Below are 27031 nucleotides of genomic sequence, written 5' to 3'. Positions count from 1 at the left end.
AAGAAGGTAAGAAGCAAACATCTCGCTTTAAAGTACAGGAGAAGAACTACTCGAAGGATAGAGAAAGACAAAGTAACAAAAAAGATATGGTTGCAAAAAGCGGCCCTAAATCTTCACAACCTCCCACCCAACCGAAGAAATTAGACAACCCTCTCGAAGGAAGTTCGAAACCGAAAAGAACCCTGGACTACTTGGTGGAAGGTTATAGGCCACCCCGAGACCATGAATGTTTATATTGTCGACAGACAAACCATTCAGTGGACCAATGTCGTAGTTTCAACGGGCTAATGTGCCTAGTATGTGGATTCCGAGGATTCGAAACCCAACATTGTCCGTATTGCCAAAAAAACGGACTTCAGGCGGTCGAAAATCGCCGACCGTCGAACCCACACCACAGCGCGTAAATACATTCCCTTTTGGATCAACCCCTTCGGACTATTGGGAATCAGTTCCAGAAGAGGCATACAATTCGGAATCCCAAGAATCCCTGACGATTTCATTATCGCAGTATCAAGACAACCGTCCTTACGCTGCCATAAAGATCTATGGCATACCCACTAATGGCCTTTTAGATTCAGGAAGCCAGATCACTATAATTAGCGAGGAAATCTATCAAAAACTCAATGGTTCTAAATTACAACCGTTGAATCGACCTATCAGAGTTGTATCGGCCAATGGGTCGGATCTGACGGTATTGGGTCAATTATATTGTCCTTTTAACTTTAAAGGAAAGTTAAAAGTTTTGCCCACCTTGGTAGTTGGCAAATTGTCCGTCAGCTGCATTTTGGGAATGGATTTTTGGCGGAAATTCCGAATTTGGCCCACGGTACAAGAGTGTGCCCTAGTGACGACAGAAGCCGCTTTACCCGATTACCCACCTCGTTCATTTACGGAAATAGAAAAGGTTCAACTTGAAGAAACGAAACAATTATTCAAGGTTGCCTCAGCGGATAAACTTTCGCTAACTCCCCTAACGGAGCATCACATACAGATATCCGAAGAATGGAGGAACAAACCACCGGTAAGGCAATATCCGTATCCGTTATCTCCCAAAGTTCAGGAGAAAGTGGCTATCGAACTCGAAAGAATGCTTAGACTGGGAATTATCGAGCGAGCCCACTCCGACTGGTCTTCAAATATAGTTCCAGTCATCAAACCATCGGGAAAAATACGTCTTTGCCTGGACGCTCGTAAGGTAAACGAACGAACGGTTCGCGATGCCTACCCGTTGCCCCACCCGGGGCGAATCCTTGGACACTTGCCTAAGGCTCAGTACTTAAGCACGATTGACCTGTCTGAGGCCTTTCTTCAGATTCCCTTGGAGAAAAGCTCTCGTCGGTATACTGCATTTAGTATACAAGGCAAAGGGATGTTCCAATTCACCCGGCTCCCCTTTGGACTGGTCAACAGTCCGGCGTCACTGGCCAGACTGATGGACAGAGTACTGGGGCATGGTGAATTGGAACCGAACGTCTTCGTGTATCTGGACGACATTGTCATCGTCACGGAGACGTTCGGAGAGCACATCCGATTGCTTCGCGAGATCGCTCGGCGGTTGTCAGAGGCAAACCTATCGATCAATCTAGAGAAATCGAAATTCGGCGTTAGTGAGTTGCCATTCCTAGGGTACCTGATTTCAACCACTGGCCTTCGTCCGAACCCTGACAAGGTTCGTGCTATAGTAGACTACGAAAGGCCAACCACTGTGACGAAGCTTCGTAGGTTCCTAGGGATGGCCAACTATTATCGCCGTTTCATAAATGATTTCAGTGGGATTACGTCTCCACTATCGGACCTACTAAAAGGCAAATCAAAAATACTGGGTTGGAACGAGGCTGCCGAAGAATCTTTTGAGAGGATTAAGGAGAAACTAATTTCGGCACCCATATTATCTCCACCCAACTTTAATGTGGAGTTTTCGATACAGACCGATGCCAGCGATGTGGCCGTGGCGGGGGTGCTCACCCAAATGCAGGAAGGACAGGAGAGAGTAATAGCTTACTTCTCACACAAATTGACAACTCCGCAAAGGAACTATCATGCATGTGAGAAGGAAGCTCTCGCTGCTCTCCTGTCGATCGATGCATTCCGAGGATACGTAGAGGGGTCGCACTTTACGCTTATAACGGATTCTTCCGCGCTAACGCATATTATGACTGCAAAATGGAAGACAGCTTCCAGGTGCAGTCGATGGTGCTTAGAACTGCAGCACCATAATGTGACCATTATCCATAGGAAAGGTAAAGAGAACACAGTCCCCGATGCGATATCTCGAAGTGTCGTGGCAGTCATTACCAGCCCGGCCAAGGACAACCTTGCTGAAGACGCGGTAGAGACAAACGATTTTCGCGAAACCGATCCGGCCATCAAATGGTTTGAGGAACTGATAGACAAGGTAACAGAGAAACCCTTGGAATATGTTGACTATCAGATACGCGAAGGTAAGCTTTTTAAATATATGTCCATCCCGGACTCGGTCCATGATAACCGTTTCGACTGGAAGGAAATACCTTCACCAGAAGAACGCCCAGATATAATTCTCGAGAATCATGATGGCTCTATGCACTTGGGGGTAGATAAATCACTATTTCGAATCCGCCAGCGTTACTGGTGGCCTCGAATGACTATACAGATAAGAGAGCACATTCAGCAATGCAGCGTCTGTAAGGAGACCAAAGCAGCTAATACTGCACTGGCTCCTCCATTAGGGGAACAACGGGTCACGACCCACCCGTGGCAGATTATAGCCTTAGATTTTATCGGTCCATTCCCGGATAAAAATTTACAGTAACTTGTATGACATAACCCATTGAAATACAATAGATTGTGTGGCAAACAATACAAACTATTGTATGCTTATTGTAAAATGTTCACGGTTGTAAAAGATCTTTATTGTACGTACATTAAAATAACAATATATTTAAATGTTTCCGATATATTCTATTATATTTTTATTGTTCGCTTATGTTTAGTATTGCTCATCCAAAAACTAAACAATTTTTAGAAGTATTTGGGTTGGATGATCTGGAAATCCGTCTAATATTATTGAATTAGTATAATTTTGGAATATTTCATGGATTTATTATATTGATGAAATAACAATTGAAAACAATAAAATTACAATAGCTTTGTTTGTTAAATAAATAAAAATGTTATACCGGTTCTCAAGTATATATTTTCATATTGCAGGTCTAGTTGCAGGTCTAGAAATGTTTTGCAATAAAAAATTGATTTCAAAAAAATGAAAAGGAACAAAAACTTTTGCTTATAATTTTGCTCGGAGAATTGCTGGATTCATTTGAGCGTGTACAGTTTTGTTTATAATTAGTGAAGAGATGAAAATAATGAAACTGTATGGTGCAGAAAGTGTTTTTTTCATTGCAGTTTCTGCTGCTGGGAAAGCGGTAGATCACTATGGCTTCTGTACCGTGGTGAGTATCTAAAGTGTTGAAGCGCGTTAGAGCATCATTATTTACTGGGGGCGAGTATTTTGATCACTCTCACTGTAAATACTGTCATTTTAGATTAGTCACTCTTTTTCGCATCGGTCACTATTTTCGGTATTTTCGGTTATCATTTCGGTGGCTGCATTTCGTATCGGTGACGTTCGACGTTTGATAGTTCATCAAATAGTAGCGCTGTTATTTGGTCAATTTGGTCACCTGTCAGCTGCGCTACTGTTTTAGCAGCGCGTTTAGTAGCAACCAGTAAAGTGTCAAATAATGATACTGCGCTGACAAACGGTTTATACTCAACACCGGTAATCGTAATCTTATACTACAAAAGTTCAATGTACATAATGAACGCAGTGGTTCATCCCGAACAAAAAATAAATGAAAATTTTATCATCATAATACCTGATGACATGCCTGGTAACATGTATCCTTGTTCCTTTACAGAAATGAAGCTTATGATAAAATACTGCTGCTTGCTGGTCACTGATTGAAGATCGTTCAGTGGCTACCATTGGCCAATCTCACCAACGGGATATAACAAGAACTGATGCAGGTAATTTTTTCTTTTCTTCTCGACGTATTTTTTCTAATAAAACTGACATTCTTTAATAATTTACATTTTTCACAGGTTTATATCTATATGTATTGTCTATTCGGAACAAAGTTAGTACGCTTTTTAAACCGATGTTGGATTTTTCTCCAGATACAGGCAACCCACTTAACTTTGGAAGTAGTGCGCTGGATTCGTCTAAAGATATGCTAAACAACCGGAGGAAAATAAAATAATTTGTAAAACAATTAATTCTATTGTATTTTTATTGTAATATTGGAGTATAATGTATTCTAAATCCTGTTGTATTTCTATTGTAAAACAATAGAAACAGTAATTGAAAACATTTAAAACACAATGTTTTCTATTGTTTTGTCGCTCGAAATCATCCCATTGAAGAACCGTAAAATCAATTGTTTTGCTCCGAATTTTGTATGGAAAATTTTCGATTTTTTTATTGTAAAGATACATAACAACCCCCCTTTTTAATTGTAAAAGTTCCATTTACCATTCATTTTATCGTGGAAAACCATTATTTCTCATGTGATTTTATTGTCAAAATTCCATTATATTCAATGGTAAAAATTATGTTTTAAATGGTGTTGTAACAATAAAATTTATGATATTTTAATGATATTTTTTATCCGGGTTGCCACGGAGCCGAAAACAGAACCAATACATTTTATCCATATTGGACCTTTTCAGTAAATGGGTAATGTTAGTACCATTTAGAAAGATCGAAAGTGTGGCATTATGTACTACCCTTCGCGATCAGTGGTTTTTTCGAAACTCGGTTCCCGAAGTTGTGATCACTGACAATGCATCTTGTTTCTTATCACATGAGTTTCGCAACTTACTGCAAAGGTACGATGTGAGGCATTGGCTGAACGCAAAGTACCACTCTCAAGCTAACCCGGTGGAGCGAGTACACCGAACAATTAATGCGGCCATCCGCACTTACGTGCGAGAGGATCAGAGATTGTGGGATGGGAAGTTGTCGGAGATTGAAACCGTGTTAAATACGTCTTTACATACGGCTACTGAACTCACCCCTTTCTTCGCGACTCACGGGTACGAGATAATTTCCAAAGGCTCTGATCACCGTCGAGGGGATTCCGAAGAAGTCTTATCCCCTGAACATAGAGGCAATAGACAAAAGGAATTGTACGGAGAAATTTGCGATCTTGTAAGGACCAATCTTGCCAAAGCACATCAAGAGTGCCGCAAAAGATATGAACTACGCCATCGAAAGTTTGGTAAGTCTTTTCAGTTAGGGCAGCTTGTATACAGGCGTAACATGAAGTTGTCCAGTGCCATAGAGCACTATAATTCCAAGTACGGTCCACAATTCCTACCAGCAAGAATCACTGGGCTGAAAGGATCCTCGTCCTATGAATTAGAGGATCTGGCTGGAAAGTCACTTGGGGTGTGGCCAGCTTCCCATCTGAAACCGGGATAGAATCCACAATCAGGTTTGACCGGTATTGGTAAACGTTTCACCAGTTTTCCCGATATGTATAATTTGGAAGTTGTTCTTGAAATTTTCCTATTTTCTTAATTTATAATTAAAGTCTAGCTCCGTACAGTTTTGTTTTCACTCTATCGAAGTTGGACTATCGCTGATTTTTGTTTACATTTTGAGTTTCGCATGGAACGAGCTGAAGTTGACTGCAATTATGCAGGCGAGAATCAACAGGGCACGCTCACGAAATAAAACGGCGAAAAAAATGTAACACTACACGGTTAAACAACATTAAATAAATTAAACAATTAATAAATTAAAGTTAAATTCAACATTGAATAAAAGAAAATTCAAATGGGAACCCACAACCCACAATATTACGGAGCCTAATAAAAAAAAATTGCTTTGTATAAAAAAAAAAAGATTAAAAGCACTCGAGGCAGTACTAGACTCGGTGATTGAACCAAGAGAAACATAGCGTTAGTTAGGTAAGAGTTAAAAATTTAATCGATAAATTAGGATGAATGACAGGATAGTGAATGAATGGAATAGGGCCCTATGAATGAGTGAATAAATGAAGGAGAATGAGCAAATAGATAATATAAACCTATAGAAGGCAGTTGAATTGAGCCTTTAAGAAGAATATGGAGAAAGTCAAATAGTATTTCCCAACAAGTTTGCAGGCTTCAATAGCGAAAAATAATAAATTGTTAGTTACGCGAGCCAAAACGGAATATTATTAAGCAATTTCAGTGAAGTTCAAATCTCGAGGGAGTGAATGCAAATTGGTACGAGAGGTTAAATTTATTTGATCCGAACTGAAGTCCAACCCTCATATCTTTTACTGCCGTCAATAAGAGCAATTTCCGAACATTACCGATACATAAATGGTCCAAGAAGCCTGAAAAATTAAGCCTTGAATAAGGCTCAATTTTTCCTCCCAGCAGGGAATATTTGTTACCGTTTACGTTAACAAAAATGAATTTTGTATATAATAATTACCCAACATGCTAATGCGCTACTACCCAAAATACTCCCCTTGTAAAATCTTCCCAATCCTGTTCACTTCCTACTGTCAAAAAAAAAAACAAAGAGGGCAATTCCATATCCGGGCGAAAAAGAGAAAAGGAGACGGAGGAGATAAACTGAGGAAGAGAGAGTTGGGGACAGTAAATAGAGGACAGTCGTTGCTAGTCGTTGGACAACGTAAGACGTGGAAAAATTAGAAAGTGTTAAAAAAACGAAAAAGGAAAACCTGGCCACGCGGTAGCCTAGTCGCTTGTTTAAGCCTCAACAGGGATTCAGCCTTAAATTCCGGCCCACGCGGCATTCCAAGCAAGCCGAAGCTATTTATTCGGGGAACTCTGGCCGCCCGACCAATCCGCAGCCGTGGGTTATTTCCTATCGAGCCTCAGGAGGGTAGGTTGCCGCATCGTGTTTCAGCTATCCGGTCGTCTGATTAAGCCGCCGCCGTGTGTTCTGGCCTATAGACAGCTTGTGGATCTAGGCCCGAAAATCCCAGCCACTCAGTCGCCCTTCAAACCCCTGCAGTGCTCCAGCAGCTGTACTTTTGGCTCGAAGCGGCGTCCCCACCAAACCGGATCAAAATCTTCCAGCCACTCCGGCCGTCCAATCGAGCCGCAGCCGTGAGTTCCGGTTCATCGATAACACGAGGAACCCATACCTGTCCATCCGGCTACAAGGTTATCCGTTCAAGTTCCGGCAGTAGAGGACGACCCCTGTCAGGTTGCAGCCGTACTTTCTGGCTCGAAGCGGCGTCCACACCAAACCGGATCAAAATCTTCCGGTCGTCCGATCGAGCCGCAGCCGTGAGTTCCGGTTCATCGACAGCCCGAGGAATCCATACCAGTCATTCCAGTTACCAGGTTACCCGGTCCACTTCCAGCAATACAGAGCCAGCAGAGCTTTCCGGCCCACACGACGACTGAGCAGGTCGTCCCATCAAGCATCCGTCGCAACATTACGACGACCCGTTGGACCGTAGTTGCCAACTGAACCGTTTTCCGATCTCCTCCTCCTCTGGTGCTTCTACCAGCGACGACGTTTGCACCACCACCAAAGGTATGTCGCACAATTGCCACCTCGCATGATGGGCCCCAACCCACCGATCGGCCGCAACGATCCTTATCCTAAAACTAACCCCAAACCTTCCCATTGAAAAAAAACAATAAATTTCTAAGTAAAATGTACCAATTCCTCTTTTAATTTCTACAAGTGCATGCATGTCCATTGGGTTTCTTAGTGTCCGCTTCGATTTACCAGTGAGTCACCTAAGCAGGAAAGAGTCGACCCTGAGAAGTTGGTTGAGCTGGCATAGGGCGTTTGGACGTCCACTCTACAGACGTGTGGACGTCACGAAGAGTTACAGGTGTAGTGGCTGTTGTTAAAATATTTTGGAAGGGCCTCAAGCGGAATTTTTGCTAGAATGCAACTGACGATCTCCTATTCGTGATGATGGTGGTCGCTGCGATGTCAAACGACATGAGCCTAACGTCAAATAGACTGCACCGTACGGTAAAATGCTTAATAAATGACGAAAACAGAACAATATAAGTTGAGTTATTGAAATTATTTTTTTTACGATCGAAATCATTTTGCGATAATTGAATACTCGGGCGAAATGTAATCGGTGCAATATAAACGGAGCTTTAAACTTCATAAACAGCACTAGCGCCACGCCAACAAACGGTGGCTTCAAGAACTAGTGCTTGTTTCATGGGGTTGGTGTCATGCATGTTTGTCAGTCTTACGTAACACCAGGGGGAGAAGGTGGAGCACTGAATCCCCACCCCAACACGTGCGACATCTGGGTTTGGTTCTAAGCTGTAAACAAAACAGTGTTAATTCTCTACCACCTTTTTGTTATGGCGAGGCATTTTTACGCACACTTTTGTTTTCGATTTTTTCATCAAAACCAAACACTCAATCATCCAGAAATGTAACGATGTGGTATGCTTGAGATTCCTGCTAGATTATAGCGACTCGAAAAAGAATCTATTTGCAGCAGTAACTAACCGAATATAAAAATGTTCACATTAACGATTGCGCCCTAACACCGGTTCTAAGCTTCGATGCAGAGTACACCAGGCGTATGAGGCCCTTGCGTAACACAGATTATGCTATTATTTTTAACAATTCAAGGAACATCTGAAACAGCTGATCACATATCACATAACATATACAGTCACTCTCAAAATTGAGCGTACACCATAGATTAGATGAATATATTCGAAAATTCCAAAGGAAATTTAATTGTTGGCTCGGTGGTTTTTAATGCATTTCAATATTCATCCCTTCCTTCAATGTATGCGTACATAAAATGGTTGAAATTTTTTTTCAAAAGTTCATTTATTTGAAAATAATCTCAAAATACGCCTATCAGATGTGACAAAATTGAGCGTACAGCTAATGTTTTTCTATAAAATTTCTTATTATAAACACGATTAATGTATTTTAAAATTGTTTTTTCATGATTATATTTATAATAATAAACATCCGCTACTTAAACATTCAATGTTTTGAAATTAAACCATGTTTTAATCAAAATGGCGAACAAGTAAGATGTATAAACAATGTTATTTAACAATTCAATGCTGCTGGGCAAAATAGATGCTTTAAGATATGGATTTCACCGGCATCGTGTCTTATATATGATAGACAATCGAAATCGAGCGAGACATACGATAAATTTGGGAAAATTCAGTCGGTAAATGATGAAAACAGATGTAAACATACAAAGAAAACGACAAATGTTGGGAACGGCATATTTCAAATTAAGTATAACTTTATTTAAAAGTCGATGTATAGGTAGCTTATAAGCTCAGGACACTCATTAATAATAATATTACTAAAAGAGCAGCACACGGATACATTATAAGATGTCATATCATATTTGAAGACTCAGTCACCGTAGGAACAAATTTGGTTGAATCATTTAAGGTGGTTATACAACAAAGCCACAAATCGGCCATATTGGAAACCACGTGCTTTTTATAGTGATTTTTCAAGAGCACGAATTAAGAGAACCACAACGCCCATGGGGATGAAACATCCGTAGATCGTCTGCTTACTCATGCTAAACAATCGACTTTAATTTCAGCATTGTACGAACATTATTACGCTGATTTGAACTTCGATAATAGGAGTAGAAAACCGTGTGGTGATTTTGAAATTGACCACATGGCTTGATTGTATAATCACCTTAAATTCACCAAGATATCATTAAATAAGCTGCCAAACTCTTAAAAAAGTTTATTTTTACACGCCACATGGAAATCATCTAATTGCATCCCTTATGGTAACAGATCGTGGAGTTTAATCCAAATTTAATTATGAAACTACGATTTGAGGCTATATTTACAATATTTAATCAGAAGTGCTCTACAGGGTTGAGAAGCTGTGTTTATGTTCGGTACCTTAACATGCACCTTGTACTTTTAGAATTTGACTGTGAATGATTGGATTCAATAATATTACTCTTAATGAAATACCTGAGACAATAATCGAGCTTTAAATTAAATTTAAGTTAAAGAAATTCTAAATTTGAATTATGTCATTCCTAACATTTGTCGTTTTCTCTGTATGTTTACATCTGTTTTCATCATTTACCGACTGAATTTTGGCAAATTTATCGTATGTCTCACTCGATTTCGATTATTTATCATATATAAGATACGATGCCGGTGAAACATACAAATTAAAGCATTTATTTTGCCCACAGACATTGAATTGTTAAATAGCAATGTTCTTACCTCTCACTTGTTCGCCATTTTGACCAAAACATGGTTTAATTTCAAAACATTGAATGTTTATGTAGCGGATGTTTATTATTATAAATATAATCATGAAAAAACAATATTAAAATACATTAATCGTATTTATAATAAGAAATTTTATAGAAAAACATTAGCTGTACGCTCAATTTTGTCACATCTAATAGGCGTATTTTGAGATCATTTTCAAATAAATGAACTTTAGAGAAAAAATTTCAACAATTTCATGTACGCATACATTGAAGGGAGGGATGAATATTGAAATGCATTAAAAACAACCGAGCTAACTATTGAATTTCCTTTGAAATTTTCGAATGTAGTCAACTAATCCATACTGTACGCTTAATTTTGAGAGTGACTGTAGGCATCTTTGCCGTGGAATGTGGTCCTTGCATGATTTTGAAACGTCAGGTAACCTAGCGGTGGAAGTCAAGCTTTACTGAACAACACGCATGAGCAAGAGCAGCATCGTATGCTTTGCTGTCTTTTTCTTTCGTCCTGGATATACGGGAGTGCCGTTCGTCGATTGTTGATACACGAAGAGCTTATTTTGAAATTTGCAGTTTGTTCTATGATGCCTATCAGTTTTGTGCACATGAGTATTATCAGCAGTGATGGAAATTGTATGGATGGTATGGATGTTTAGATGATTTTCTTAGAAAGCAGATTAGCTATGAATAAAATAATTTTTTTATTGTCTTTGTGAATTATTTTGTCTACCCATTTCTAGAACCCATCCCCATACATTAATTCACCTAATAGACCAGATAATATATCCCCGAATAGTATATCAATTCCATCATAGGAATAGTCATTGGCGGAACTAACATCTATTCTCTATTTTGGGCTTTTTTTTAAATTCTCGAACATTTTACCACCTCATTAGGTTGTCTTAGTGGTAATGTGATAAATCCAGTTCAACTACCTAAGGCAGCGGTTCTCAATCTTTTTTCTTAAGGGGTACCCCTTTAAACTTTTTTATTAACCCGTAAATACCTAGGACGAACTTCTAATTTTGAAAAGCATGTATCTCGGAGATTTTTAGAGGTTTTTATTTAGAACTAGCAGACCCGACGAACTTCGTTTCGCCTAAAATTGATTTATTCTCTGATTAAGTCTCGAATTATGAAGAAATTGATGTTTCATTTGCATGGGAGCCCCCCTTTCCAAAGGGGGGATGGGTCTCGAGCCATCTTAAGAACCTTCCCCGGCCCCAAAAACCTCTGCATACAAAATTTCACGCCGATCGGTTCAAAAGTTTCGGAGTCTATAAGGTTCAGACAGAAATTCATTTTTATGTACATATATAGATTTTCACTACTATGCAATTTTTACTTGAAATTGCAATGCAATTTTACTTGAAAAATAACTTTATTCACTTTTAATTACATTAATACGGTTTCCCTATTTAAAATCTAGTTGTAACTCCCAGGTTGTAACTAACACTTCCTACTCGCAATAAAGACTGACTGTCCGTTTGCTGATCGAACACTATTTATTAATTATAATCTGTCAACGCTGCAATACCTGGCCAACGGGGTCGAACTCCTCCAAAACTGCAGACTACACCTTGGTAACAACGGTGACTTGGTGGCGTGGTGACTCGGTGGCGCGATGATGTCTTAGCAAGGGCCGTTATGCTGACCTTGCTGGTTGATCGGAAAGGTTCACGCGTAACTCCTCTGGTGGGTAAGATTGGATGTTCTCGGCTATTTTTGTAGAGTTCTTAGAAGTTTTTTTCATTTCTGTTTGCTTTGTCGTTGTTGTGAGAGTAATGAATCTTATGGAACGTACACACGGTCAAGCAGTTCGACCAACATTGACTCCACCTCCCGTTTATTCAAACATCCATGAAGTTTTCCCAACAGCAGCACGAACAATCAATTTATTCGACCAACAATATCACACACGAACGACCGAAGCGCCAACTTGAGCACCAACCATCAACAAATATATGGGAGTTTGTGCAACTTCACTACAAATCCTCAAACATGTTCGGCGAACCTTGACTCCACCCCCGACAACTCAAACCAAAATCAAACCGTTTTAATTTTTTCCAACCGAGCCGCCAACTGTCAAATGGTTGTTCGAACAACTTCACACACGTTCAAACAAAGCAGCAACCGAGGCGTTTTCTTGGGGGCGGAGTCAATGTTCGTCAAACTGCTTGACTGGTGTGTACGTTGCATTAAAGACGACTCGTTTCCTATACACGGAAGAAAAAAAGTACCCAAAATTGAGTATTTTTAAACTTACTTTTGAGTTATTTTTTCTCTTCTCTTTCATCCACTCTTTCTTTTGTTGACAAAAACAAAAGAGCCAAACAATCCAACGACGCCAGTTCAATACGGGAAGCCAATTTTGAGTTTTATTACCTGAGGTCGAAATTTAGTAAATTAAACTTACATTTGGGTAAATAAATTTTCCGTTAGGTACTTTTATAACATGGGAGTAAAGGCAAACTACTTCGACCCTACTTACTCAATTTTGGCTTCCCGTACGGATGTTCGAGGTTGGGTGAATTAAACTCACTATTGGGTAGTTTATTTCTTCCGTGTAGAGACAGATAATTGCAGGGTTGCTACGACAACGCGGATTTCGCGATTTTCGCGGATTTGGCGCGGATTTACAAAACGATTTCAAGGCTTTGCGCGGATTTAGTTTTAGGTGAAAGTTTAACAAATAAAATGCTGAATCTAAGGATGTTTATTTGAAAATTAGTTTTATGTCTATATAGATGGGCTTCATTTTCGCTAGCAAATGTTGTTGAGAACAAAATTTACGTTTGAAGTCGGTTACTCACATTATTTTTCGGATATTTACAGGCTCTTACAGCATGAGGCATACAAAACATGTCTGTTGAAGGGCTTGAACACCCGTGATATTTGTCAGTTTCTGATTGATTATCGTAAATGGAACCACATAGCATGATATACCTAGCATATTATTTTTTGAAAGTTTTCTGATATAGTGTTGAAAATTAAATTGCTTTCATAGCATTGGTCTAAAACGTATGAGGATTTGTACAACAATTGGAAATACAAAAATGATCCTTTATTTGATGCAGATGACTCATTTAAATAGGTACTTCAGCAGAAATTCGTTCAAACATTGGAATGTAATTTCCAAAAGGTATTGCTGAAAAAACGCAGTGATTCTAGAAGCATTTTTTTGCGATATAAGCAGGGAAAAGTCTGCGGATAAGAATAACAAAAATTCAAACAAGGGAAGAACATTATTAAAATGAATTCTTTTTATTTCCATGAATATGGTTAGCCCATGAGAATAAATGTAAAACTATTCACAGTCCGTTTTGATCGAAATTGATTCAAATTACGCTAAAAGTAGCCTCACACTTTGGGGATTTTGTTCCCATGTGTTCAAAACTAAAGTGAAACTCATGCAATTTCGTCTCAAAAAGTAAAAAAAATCTGGCCAATTTATAGTCTGGTTTACATGTCGGACATGGGAGCGAAAATTGCAGACAAGCTTCTGATGTGTAGCCTTAAATCTAGGATCTTAAATCTAGCCTTCATTCCGACCGAATTTTCCCTCGGTTTGAATCTAACTTAAACTTGATTTTGTTCAGTTGATTTTTAAATATTTTTTTCATGAATTTCAGAATTATTCAGAATGTCTTAATGTTTCGAAAAGAATCAAATGACTAAAATATATGTGGTACCGTGTGGGACCGAAATTCGTACAGCACCGAAATCCATCCACCTCATGAGATATTAATAAAATAAAGGGGGTTAAATCAATTAATTTAGAAATTATTTATCTTAACCTGTTCAGATACTTGACAGTAAGCTTTTAGGGCATTGAAATGGAAAGTAGGCTTTGAAACTAAAACAACAAAAATCAAAAACATATTTCCACCCACCAAACGCGGAGTTTCTGCCGCCATATTTTTTGCGGGTAGAGTGTAATTGCACCAAAAGTAACTGTGTTTAACTGCTAATTGCGAATCATTACATAAGATAAGCGGAATACAAATCGAAGGGATCCCTTCTCAAGGTGCGTATTGAACTATAAGGCATTTTATGAGACAGATCGAAACAGCTGTTTTTCTCGTGTTTATCTACTTTGACAATTAGTGGGAGCCCGTTTGTTTGGTAATTTCGGGCATAACATTCCGATGGGTCCCATCATCAATTCTACATATTTTACTTTTCGGCTATCAGGGCCTTAGAACAAAGTTTTTCATATGATTCTTAAAACGTGTCGTTAGATTATTCATACCATTGCATTCTAAGCATGAAAACCGAAGAAAACACGAATTAAAAGTAAAACGTTTTTAACATTAATTTGTGTTCGGACCTAACGGAATGTTCACGCAGAATCATATCAAAACAAAACATCAAAAGTAAATAATCGGGCCACCACGAAACGTCTCATAAAATACCTTATTTACAGAGGTAGTTTAGTCAATCAGTCTGTTTCAAATTAATTATTTTGTTAAAAAATATCTGTACGGATTTTGATTCTTTGATTCGAAACCCGTCCACGGTGGACGAAAAAAATGAATTTCCTACTTCGGAAGATTCAAAAAGAATAATCGAAAATGAACTTTATCTGAAAATTAGAATGTCGTGACCTGAATTTCAGGAAATACTTGCTTACCAAGTTACTAATTCCGTTCAATCCACTGATGAAATTGGCTAAATTTTAATGCCTCTGGAATAAGCAGAATAAAAAAAATCATTGAAATGAAACTGTATGAAAAAATCTTCCGGAGAAATGTTGTCATAAGGCGTTAAAAAACTTAAAAAAGTCGATCAATGGAAAATGCAAAACGGCATAGATAACATTCTTTTAAAAGTAACACTAATGGCGGTAAGCACCAACGGGGATGATACTAGATTTAATACGGATTTAAGAAAATCCGAGTTTAAATTTAATACCTCGTTCGGTAAGCATCAATCTCGTATTAAGCACGCTGCCACTTTTTACTCCGCTATGTAGTGAGATAGTGTGCGTATGAAAATGATAGACACATAAGAAAATGAATGATAACTTCTGTTTTGTTTTTGTTCCGTATTTCGTTCAAATTAGATGACGAAACATCGTTTTACTATTGAATTTATCAAGTTATTAATGAAGTTTTTACGATTCAAAACGAATTTATTGCTAGTTTGAGGAGCAAATATTATTCATCGCTAGCAAACATGATCAGCACATCTTTCCCGTTACTGGAAATCATCTTGTTTCTCTGGATCATTGGATTGAAATTCAACGCCAGGATATAGCCAGGAGTAATGTTAAATTTCGAAAAGGAATTTCAGTATTGGTTTCGATAATTTATCAAAGAACTTCTGCAAGCAATCCTGCAGTAATTTATTGTGTAGTGCTTCATTAAATTTTTCCCGAAATTCCTACGGAGATCCCTCTAGAATGTAGTTGATGGATTTTTCAATTTTCTGTAAGGATTTCTTCGAACATTTTTGCAAGAGATCTTTCGAGGATTTCTGAATCAATTGCTTTGGAGACTTCTCCGGGTACTTTTCCAGAATTCTGGGTATTGCAGGCATTGCATCGGATATTCTTTTGAATATTCCTTCAGCAGATCTTCAAGTAAATTATTCAAGAACTACATCGCATATTGAAAAAAAAACCCTGTTCCTGAGGAAACTCGTTCAGTTTGCTTCGGGAATTATTCCTCTATTTTTTTTTTTGAATAGTACTACTCAAGGAATTCCTTTAAAATTTCTTGGAATTCATTCCAGCAGTTTGAAATTCTTTCAAGAATTTAGATAGAATCATTAAAAAAAACCCCAGGGAAAATCCCGGGAATTTTCTGGAGGATTTCTAGGGGAATTGCTGAAGGAAGTTCTGTGGAATTTCTGGAGGAATTCTTAAATGAACTCTCAGGGCGGATTTTGTGGAAAATCTTTGGATGAATGTCTGGAGAAATAACTGTATAGAAAACGCCTGGAGAAATACCTTTGAAATGCTTGGAGGGATTCTAAAAGATTTCCTGAAAAATAATTTTGGGATCCTTGGAGGATTTGCTGCATTTTTATGGAGAAATCGCGGAGAAGGTCTTGATGGATTCCTGAAAAATTTCTGGAGATATTCGTGCCAAATTTCTTTCGAATGCCTGAAGGAAATCCTGGTGAATTGCTAGAGTAATAGCTGCGGAATTCCTGAGGATTTCTTTTGAAGAATTATAGGAAAACTAAAGGAAAAATTCTGAGGAATTCATTCTAGGAGGAACTCCTGTGAAATTCCTGAGGATTGGAGGAATTCTTGGGGAACTCTTAAAGGAATTCGAAGAGAATTCCTGAAGGATTTCCTGAGGAATTCCTGTAAGAATTCCCGAGAAATTTCTGGAGGAATTCCTTGGAAATTCTGATAAATTCCTGGGAATTCTTGGAGGAATTCCTGGGCAGTGTTGGGAAATGTACAGTAAAACACTGTGATTATGCGAATGTTTACATTTTATCCGGTCAAATTTCATGCACCGAACAAACCGATACAGTTCGCTAAAGAAATTCACGCAACATTTTTTACTTTTTTTTCTTCATCGGCAAACTGTTTATTGCTTGAAATTTTCCAGAAATTCCTTGAATTCCTCAGGAATTTCCACTGAAGTTCCCCGGGAACTTCCTCTGGAATTCACCAGGAATTTCCTCTGGAACTCCCCACGTATTCCGCTTGGAATCCCCAGGAATTTTCCCTGGAAATCTCCAGGAACTCCTCCCGGAATTCGCCATGAATTCCTCCTGGAATTCCCCAGGAACTCTTCCTGCAGTTTCCCTCTGGAATTCTCCCTGAACTCCCCTTTAAATTCCTTCTTGGGTTCCCCCCTGAGTTTCTCAGGAATAATCGCAGGAATTCCTCAGGAATTCTCCACGAATTTCTCAGGAATTCCTCTAGGAATTCTTCTAGGAATTCCTTCAGGAATTCCCCAGGAAGAAAGGGAGAAACTTCCGGAGGAACTCCCTTAGGATATTTGGGCGGAACTTTCAGAATTCCTGGTGGAACTTCCGGAAGAATTTCTTGAGAAACTTTCGGAGGAATTTCTGAAGGAAATTCTGGATTAGTTTCTGAAGGACGAATTAATGTCTGAAGGAACTTCCAAATTAAATTCTGAAGGAGCTTCCGGAGCAATTTCTGAGAAACTTTCGGTGTAAGAAGGCATTCTGGGAAGGAATTCCTGGAGGTATCCCTAGGGAATTCCTGGAGGACTTCTTGGGAAATTTCTGGAGGAATTTCCAGTTACTCGTAATGCTGGGTAGACACCTTTACGTGGTGTGTTACGGGGTAAGATCTACCACGGTTACATTGCCAGCTACAGGCAAATCCTGACCCAACGAATACCTTCCTCATTATCCAACTCCGTGGTACTTATGAGGGTGTCGCTAAGTCGGTGGCCTCTTGTTAAATAAGTACTACATCAACACTTCCTTCCTCTCCCTAGTTACGGTGAAGATGGGCGTGGCCAGGAGTAGTAATCCTCATGCTTTTGTTATTTTTGTTTAAGACTGGAATCAAGGACCACTCCCCTTCTTGATTTCTGATAGCATTCTAGATAAGGATCTCAAAAGTAAAACATGAGTATCACTAGTGTCCAATCTACGAATTACACCGTAACAATGCTAATGCTAATGCTAATTTCTGGAGGAATTTCCAGAGGAATTTCTGGAGGAACTTCCGGAGGAATTTCTGGAGAAAGTTCCGGAGGAATTCCTGGAGGAACTTCCGGAGGAATTCCAGGAGGAACTTCCGGAGGAATTCCTGGAGGAACTTCCGGAGGAATTCCTGGAGGAACTTCCGGAGGAATTCCTGGAGGAGCTTCCGGAGAAATTCCTGGAGGAACTTCCGGAGGAATTCCTGGAGGAACTTTCTGAGGAATTCCTGGAGGAACTTCCGGAGGAATTCCTGGAGGAGCTTCCGGAGGAATTCCTGGAGGAACTTTCGGAGGAATTCCTGGAGGAACTTTCGGAGGAATTCCTGGAGGAACTTCCGGAGATATTCCTGGAGTAACTTCCGGAGGATTTCCTGGAGGAACTTCCGGAGGATTTCCTGAAGGAACTTCCGGAGGAATTCCCGGAGGAATTCCTGGAGGAACTTCCGGAAGAATTCCCGGAGGAATTCCTGGAGAAACTTCCGGAGAAATTCCAGGAATTCTCCGGAAGTTCCTCCAGGAATTCCTCTGTAAGTTCCTCCAGGAATTCCTCCGGAATTTCCTCCAGGAATTCCTCCGGAAGTTCCTCCAGGAATTCCTCCGGAAGTTCCTCCAGGAATTCCTCCGGAAGTTCCTCCAGGAATTCCTCCGGAAGTTCCTCCAGGAATTCCTCCGGAAGTTCCTCCAGGAATTCCTCCGGGAGTTCCACCAGGAATTCCTCCGGAAGTTCCTCCAGGAATTCCTCCGGAAGTTCCACCAGGAATTCCTCCGGAAGTTCCACCAGGAATTCCTCCAGGAATTCCACCAGGAATTCCTCCAGGAATTCCTCCAGGAATTCCACCAGGAATTTCACCAGGAATTCCTCCAGGAATTTCACCAGGAATTCCTCCTGAAGTTCCTCCAGGAATTTCCTCCAGGAATTCCTCCGGAAGTTTCTCCGAAAGTTCCTCCATTAATTCCTCCGGAAGTTCCTCCAGGAATTCCTCCGGAAGTTCCTCCAGGAATTCCTCCGGAAGTTCCTCCAGGAATTCCTCCGGAAGTTCCTCCAGGAATTCCTCCGGAAGTTCCTCCAGGAATTCCTCCGGAAGTTCCTCCAGGAATTCCTCCGGAAGTTCCTCCAGGAATTCCTCCGAAGTTCCTCCAGGAATTCCTCCGGAAGTTCCTCCAGGAATTCCTCCGGAAGTTCCTCCAGGAATTCCTCCGGAAGTTCCTCCAGGAATTCCTCCGGAAGTTCCTCCAGGAATTCCTCCGGAAGTTCCTCCAGGAATTCCTCCGGAAGTTCCTCCAGGAATTCCTCCGGAAGTTCCTCCAGGAATTCCTCCGGAAGTTCCTCCAGGAATTCCTCCGGAAGTTCCTCCAGGAATTCCTCCGGAAGTTCCTCCAGGAATTCCACCAGGAATTCCACCAGGAATTCCTCCAGGAATTCCACCAGGAATTCCTCCAGGAATTCCACCAGGAATTCCTCCAGGAATTCCACCAAGAATTCCTCCAGGAATTCCGCCAAGAATTCCTCCAGGAATTCCACCAAGAATTCCTCCAGGAATATTCGAATACTTCTTAACAAATTCCGAGCGATCCTCGAGAATAACCAAATAATTATTTTCGAGTAACGATAAAATAAGTTATAAACTACTGAGAAAGATTGTCGCTGGTCGGAACATTTTTGTTAGCTGCGATAAGCTGGGCAAAATGCTATTGCATAACGCTTATGATTTGATATTTACGTATCCAAGCTGTTAGGGAAGAAGGACAAAGGTAACAGCAGCGATAATCTTTCTCTGTAGTTTATAACCCATTTAGTTATAAGTGACTCAAGAAGGTTGCTAAAACTGTAAGGGTACGATGGGCTGGATATGTTGCAAGAATGTCAGACAGCAACTGTTCGGCAGTGGGCGGATCAAGTACAAATCGATTTGGCAAGCGTGGGGCGCTAGCGCGGATGGAGAGATGTGAACTCACACCGTTTGTTGTGGCCAACTGTGGTACATGTTTAGATGTAAGCTAATTAAGCTATATATATTCTTGGAATTGTATGAACATTTCGGCAGTTTGTCAAAAAAAAACTCTCGAATTCATGCTGCGGTGATTAAAACTGGTTACCGTTCCGATGCTTGATAGAAAATTATTAAAAGCTACCATACCTTTTGCAGGGTCATCAATGAAATATATCGAAGAAATTTGTTCCATGAAATATGGAAAAACGTAATTTTATTATTTTCATTTATACTTAGCACTTTTCAATTGTCGTTTTTTCTTCATAACTGATCGCTTTCCCTTCGGAAGTTGTAGTTTGCGAACCACTCTATTCTATCGTAAATCCGCCCGGTCCGCCCGATATTCTCTGTGCATTTTTGAGGCTTTGCAGAAGTTGACCCTTGGACATGAAAATAGAAACCTGTCGGTATGGTCTTCCAAGATCTTCCTGAACTTGAAGTGCCGCAATATACTTTGGGAGCTGGGACTCTCAGATTGGGAGTAGTAGCAGTATTCCAGTGTTATTCTGCATCTTCTTGCTCGTTCCTCAAAGATGCAATACACAATATTGTAACATGCGCTCCCGTTGCGTGTCTGGATACAGCCTATAATCATTAGAGAAAAGAATAGCAGCTGATGATCGGTGTTGTTCCTAATGCACGTGAGATTACTTACCGGCATTTCCCAAAAAGTTGCATGACGATATGTTTGGTAAACCTGGACTGTCGTTGCAGGCAGTTCCCGTAGAACGAGATCCAATCGTATCACTTGCCATTAACGACCGAGTCTCGGGGCAACACAGCACTTCCAAAAAACGACCATCCGCCCGCGAAGGCAACATTTTGTTTTGATTTGTTTGTTTTTGACGTTTCCACGATGCATTAGTGTGTGTAGTACACAGTACGCAACCACTTCACTAATCTCGGATTTTCTTTATTACTCCGAAATCGGCGTATTAAAGTTAATACCTCGATTAAAATCGAAGATAATACCGGTTGAAGCATATGAAAATCAAGGATAATACGTGATTGCCGTATTATCCTTGTTGGAGCTTACCGCCATAAACAATATAATCCCATAACCCATTTGATGGGTTCCGTCGGCTTTCTTTGTTGAGGGATGAGCAAGTCGAGGGCTGCAAATATCTCTAAAAGAAACAAAAAAAAAAACAATTTTCATGTATTTGATTTTAGATTCCTGCCTGAAATAATGAATTTGTTTGAATGATATTTTGGAAGAATCAATGAAAAAACGGGACAAATTGAGGATTTTTTAGATTACGACGGGACAGCACAAAAAGGTCTAAAAAACGGGACTGTCCCGTTAAATACGGTACATATGGTCAGCCTACAGATTCGACAAATCGACGTTTGAATCCTTGTTTACAAAAGCAGATAAGTCGTTTAGAAAATTTTGTATTGAAATGATGGTAATTGCTTGTGGAAAGGGAAAGAAAAAGTGCAGTGGGTACCGGCCAAGTTCCCCCTGGCGGTGCTAAAATGACAAGCGGGAACAATACCTAATTCCATTTAAATCGTTTAGTATCATTAGTGATTAGCACACGTTATTATTTTATGTGGGGGGCAAGCATGGAACATATTTTTAAACGCGGGTGTCAGGCGGCTGACGCATGCTCGACCAAATAGTGAAATTTAGCTAGAATATTTTAATTATGTTTGATTGTTTTTATTTGATTTTTATTTTTGCCTATTTTCAGCATCTCATAACGCAAGAGAGGGTAAAACTCTGCGTAACTGCGTTGTATGGGCCTTTTCACGAGACGTTTAAAAACAGCTGATTTTATCGTCAATTGACAGTTCTTCTATGAAAGTGACAGCTTCGGACTTGCAGGCCTGTTCAGCGGTTGTAAACAAGTGCAGTCTCGGCAGTGTCACATGAAAAGGCCTATAGAACAGTTTAGAAGGTCCCCGATTCGGTGCATTGTTGCACTGTCGTGTGGATCATGGTTGTCCCGTGTCGTTTATGGCGATGTCGTTCCCGCATATATGACACCTTTGCTTGAACAAATGTATATCAATGCATCTCGTATAGTTCGATCAACAAGAAATCCACTGCAAATAATGAAACAAAACATGCCCAAACCAGCAACTTATCTAAGAAGCGGTGCTTTGCTTATTGAAATAGTTTTGGCTGTTCAGTTCTTGTTCACTTATCTTCAGTACTTCTAGGGATTAAAAGGACCATCTAGATAAGTCGTTATATTATCTGCGATTTTGTTAGTCCTATTTTTAATTTGGTGCAAACTTGAGTAAAGTTGAAGTTTAAAATGATATTTAATATCAGTAATGTTATAAAAACGAACTTGAAGAGATTATGTTCAGTTAAACTTGATATGTCACGTATAACTGAGAAGTCAGTTCGCGCGGTTTTAGCGCGGAATGGGATTCATGTCGCGCGGAAACGGCTCGGATTTGATTTTAGTTGGCGCGGAAAATATTTTAGGATCTCCGTAACAACCCTGTAATTGCTATTGCCAATATTAGAACAGAGGTGGTTGATAAACCGCCGAAAATTTCAAAAAGCCATCTTCTATGCTCGAATTGTTTGAGTTGTACGTGATCAATCCGTTTTCTGTTGCTCAACGTTTGCCAAGTTAACGTTGAAAAGTTTGACTGACTGATGATGCTCTATCATGCGGTACGCAATTCGTTGTTAAATTCAGGTTCACTGCGTTGTGTACGAGTACTCTATTTGCTGATAAGAGTTGAAGATTCGTTTGATTTGTAGTTGTTGCGTTGCAATGGCTTATCATTCCCATAATTATCGGGTATACACAAGAATCGATGAATGGTTTTGCTTCGTGTATTTGCTGAACGGCGTTTTCTGGATGGTTTGTTGTAAAAAGCTTCTTGTTAGACTTGATCACGTAGCTGGGGGTGTTCGTTAGAATAGTGTTATTTGTGATCAATGGTAAAATTTCGAAAATCTTACAATCTAAATTCGTCTGTTGAAGTTCTAGAATGTAGAGCAGCGGTTCTCAACCTGGGGTACATGCACCCCTGGGGGTACCTTCGCTGGCCCTAGGGGGTACCTCGGACAAAAATGCGTAATGGCGGACGTATTACAATTCCAATCAAAACTCATTGATATAGTTTTGATAATTGTGTAATTTTATTTCAAAAATTTATATTGTCAAAAATCCCAATTGAATTCTGCCTTCCACAACCAGCACAATGGATAAAGGGCTGCGGAACAAAAGATCAAACAAGCAAAACGTCGAATGAACAAAATGATTTTTTTTTTCACTATTGCTCGGTTGCTTCGTTGTAAGAGGATTAGAAGCATCCTTTCACGCATCTAGGAAGCCTTCTTCCAAGCAGCTTGAAGGCCTTCTTACTAGAGGCTCGGAAGAGTTCTGGGCACTTCAGAAGCCTCCTTTCAAGTGATTCGGTTGCCTCCTTTCAAGAGGCTCGTAAGCCTTCTTTTAAGAGGCTTGGTAGTCTCCTTTAAAGAAGCATGGAAACCTCCTTTCAAGAGATGCGGTAGCCTCCTTTCAAGAGGCTTGGAAGCATTTTTCAAAAGGCTCAGAAGCCTCCTTGCAAGTGGCTGAAAAGCCTCTTTCCAAGAAGTTTGGAAGCCTATTTTCAAGAGGATCGGAAGCCTCCTTTCAAGAGGCTCAAAATCCTCCTTTTCTAAAGGATCAAAATGATCCTTTCAAGAGGATCAGAAGCCTCCTTTTAAGAGGCCCAAAAGCCTTCTTCCAAGTGGCTCGGAAACCTCCCTTTCAAGAAGCTCAAAAGACTTCTTTTCTAGAGGCTCAAAAGCCTCCTTTCAAGAGGTTCGGAAGCTTCCTTTCAATATCTTTTCAAGAAGCTCGAAAGCCTCTTTTGAAGAGGTTCAGAAGCCTACTTTCAAGAGGCTCAGAAGTCTTCTTTTAAGAGGCTCAAAAACCTCCTTCCAGGCTCAGACAGAAGCCTCCTTCCAAGAGGCTCAAAAGGCTCCTTTCAAAAGGCACGGAAGCCTCATTTCAAGAGGCTCAAAAGCATCCTTTCAAGAGGCTCAAAAGCCTCCTTCTAAGAGGCTCGGAAGCGTCATGTCAAGAGGCTCGGAAGACTTTTTTCAAGAGGCTCGGAAACCTACTTTCAAGAGGCTCGGAAGCCTATTTTCAAGAGGCTCGGAAGCCCATTTTCAGGAGGCTCAAAAATCCCTTTCAAGAAACTCAAAAGCATACTTTCAAGAGGCTCAAAAGCTTCCCTCTAAGAGGCTCGAAAGTGTCCTTTCAAGAGGCTCGGAAGCCTTCTTTCAAGCGGCTCGGAAGCCTTGCAAGAGGCTCAAAATCCTCCTTTTCTAGAGGCTTGGCCTCCTTTCAAAATCTTTTCAGGAGGCTCGGAAGCCTCTTTTGAAGAGGCTCAGAAGCCTACTTTCAAGAGGCTCAAGAACCGCCTTCCAGGCTCAGAAGGCTTCTTCCAAGAGGCTCGGAAGACTTCTTTCAAGAGGCTCGGAAGCCGCAATTCAAGAGGCTCAAAAGCATCCTTTCAAGAGGCTCAAAAGCCTCCTTCTAAGAGGCTTGGAAGCGTCCTTTCAAGAGGCTCGAAAGACTTCTTTCAAGAGGCTCGGAAACCTGCTTTCAAGAGGCTCGGAAGCCTTTTTTCAAGAGGCTCGGAAGCCTCCTTTCAAGAGGCTCAAAAATCCCTTTCAAGAGACTCCAAAGCACCCTTTCAAGAGGCTCAAAAGCCTCCATCTAAAAGGCTCTAAAGCATCCTTTCAAGAGGCTTAGAATCCTTCTTTCAAGAGGCTCAAAACCCTCCTTTCAAGAGGTTCGGAAGCCTCCTTTTAATATCCTTTCAAGAGTCACAGAAGCCTCCTTTTAAGAGGCACAGAAGTCTTCTTTCAAGAGGCTCAAAAGCTTTTGGCTTTTGGCTTTTGAGCATCTTGAAAGAAGGCTTATAAGTCTGGAATTATAAGCCTTCTTTCAAGATGCTCAAAAGCCTCCTTCCAAGAGGCTCCTATCAAGAGGCTCGGAAGACTCCTTTCAACATCCTTTTTAAGAGGCTGGGAAGCCTTCTTCCAAAAGGCTCAGAAGCCTTCTTCCAAAAGGTTCGGAAGCCTTCTTTCAAATGGCTTGGAAGCCTCTTTTCAAGAGGTTTGGAAGTTTCCTCTCAAGATCCTTTCAAGAGGATCAAAAACCTCTTTCCAGGCTCAGAAGCCTCCTTTCAAAAGGCTCAAAAGCCTCCTTCCAAGAGGCTCGGAAGGCTCCTTTCAAGATGGTAGGAAGCCACATTTCACGAGACTCAAAAGCATCCTTTCAAGAGGCTCAAAAGCGTCCTTTCAAGAGGCTCAGAAGCCTCCTCCTTTCAAGAGGCTCGAAAGGCTCCTTTCGAGAGGCTCGGAAGCTTTCTTTCAAGAGGCTCAGATGTCCCCATTCAAGAGGCTCAGAATACTCCTTTCAAGAGGTTCAGAAGTCTACTTTCAAGTGGTTCGGAAGCCTTTTTTCAAGAGGCTTGGAAGCGTCGTTTTAAGCTGCAAAGGAAACCTCCTTTTCAGGGGCTCAAAAACCGCCTTCAAGAGGCTCGGAAGCCTCTCTGCAAGAGAGCCTACTTTCGAGAGGGGTACCTCGATTAATGCAAAAGTTCCAAGGGGTACCTCTCAAGAAAAAGGTTGAGAACCGCTGATGTAGAGCATCATTTCATTGGTACTGGCTATTTTTGGTGTGACATAGTTAAGTGCGTCTTCAGGAAACCTTGTCGTAATTCCTTGCTTGTTGATAGCTTGCTGTTCAGTAATGAAATCCGCGCTCGTAGAATGGCGTCTTCCATGTCTTCGAGAATATTGTTGTAAATATATTGCCTACTTTTCCGCGCAATTAAATTCGACATTGGAAGGGTTCTATCTATTTTCCTTGAGATATCTAAGAATAAATTCACGTTTTCTTCTAACACTGTCAAATTTATTGGATGTATCACTTTATCACTTTATCATGTATCACTTTAACAATGCCTGTTTGGATATAACAATTTCGAACATGTAGTAATGAAAGAGGATCATGATTTAAATTTTTGATTTCCAAGTGCTGACAATTCGCATTCAAAATAATCGAAAATAGTATCAACTTCGTGTACATTTTTACTTTGCGTCTTTTGAATAATTAGAGGTGATTAACGCTCGAATGCTGTAACGAAATCCGAAAAAGAAGAATCGGATTATGAGTTTTATTTCCTAATACGCTTGATTTTAATTTTATGTCCTTTAACGTTTCTGTTATTTTTAAAAGTTTTTTCCTTTATACTGAACTGAAGAGTTATAAAGGGAAATGGCTAACACGACAATAGCTGTACTGCCGTAAATCGCATATTTGTCCCATATGAATAGGAAACCCAGCAAAGATGAAACAGATATGCGATTCACGGTAGTGTAGTACTAAGATCTGGAAATTTGTATTTGTTGGTGTTTACTATTTCAATAACTGTTGAGTGGGTTTTCTCTACTTGTCCGTTTGATTCAGAACATGACACGTATTTCAATTCTATGTGCAAATGGTCTAAATAGTTTTTGAGATCAATGGATCTGAAAGTAGTTTCGTGATCCGTAATGATTTGTCTGGGTATGCCGAACAATGTAAAATATTGTGCAAGGGCGTTCTTAACGTCGATCAAGTTTTTTGTCTGCATTGAGATCATTTGAGCGTGTTTGGAAAACGAGTCTACAAAGAATAGGAAATTATGTTTGTCTATTTGGAAAATGCCCATATGTATTCTATCGAAGGGTCTATTGCAAATTGGTCTCGGAGAAAGCTTTATGTTTTAAGGCTTCCTTTCATACTTGTGGGTGTTGCTTTTACAAGTTTTAGTTACTATTTGGATTTTCGAGGTCATTTTAGGGTCATCTTCGGGAGATCCTGAAAATAATTTGATTTCTATAATAGTTTATAGACCGCTCCGTGCAGTGGATGAAGTAGTCATCTGATGTTTCTGCTGAATCGATAGTACCAACATAATCTTCTTCCGAGTTGGATGGGTTGCTTTGGTTATCCTGTGGAGGAAGGGAGGAAGTATGTTATTGAAATTCATTTCTGAATTGTCTTCTAATTTTCTGCTCAAAGCGTCGACGACGACGTTTGTTTTACCTTGTTTGTATTTGATAGTATAGTCCAAGATGAATACAACACTAGGTGTTCCAATCTGCCAAATTGACGATTCAGCCATCTTG

General features: G+C 40.1%; 2 long non-coding RNA genes across 2 annotated transcripts; one reads left to right on the top strand and one right to left on the bottom strand.

Annotated features, from left to right (window-relative positions):
- The first annotated feature begins 3338 nt into the window (after window positions 1-3338).
- LOC134204477 (uncharacterized) lies at window positions 3339-4564 on the top strand. The gene is made up of 3 exons (XR_009977874.1): window positions 3339-3431; window positions 3900-4008; window positions 4084-4564. It is a non-coding gene; the product is annotated as an uncharacterized LOC134204477 (long non-coding RNA).
- Window positions 4565-20067: 15503 nt separating this feature from the next.
- LOC134204472 (uncharacterized) lies at window positions 20068-20924 on the bottom strand. Its single transcript, XR_009977872.1, has 2 exons — window positions 20540-20924; window positions 20068-20469 (listed from the first exon to the last, which is right to left on the bottom strand). It is a non-coding gene; the product is annotated as an uncharacterized LOC134204472 (long non-coding RNA).
- Window positions 20925-27031: the final 6107 nt, after the last annotated feature.

Source organism: Armigeres subalbatus, unplaced genomic scaffold (assembly GCF_024139115.2).
Source record: "Armigeres subalbatus isolate Guangzhou_Male unplaced genomic scaffold, GZ_Asu_2 Contig611, whole genome shotgun sequence".
Lineage (NCBI taxonomy): Eukaryota > Metazoa > Arthropoda > Insecta > Diptera > Culicidae > Armigeres > Armigeres subalbatus.
The sequence above is the reverse complement of the archived record's forward strand: the minus strand, read 5'-3'. Positions and strand labels throughout refer to the sequence as shown.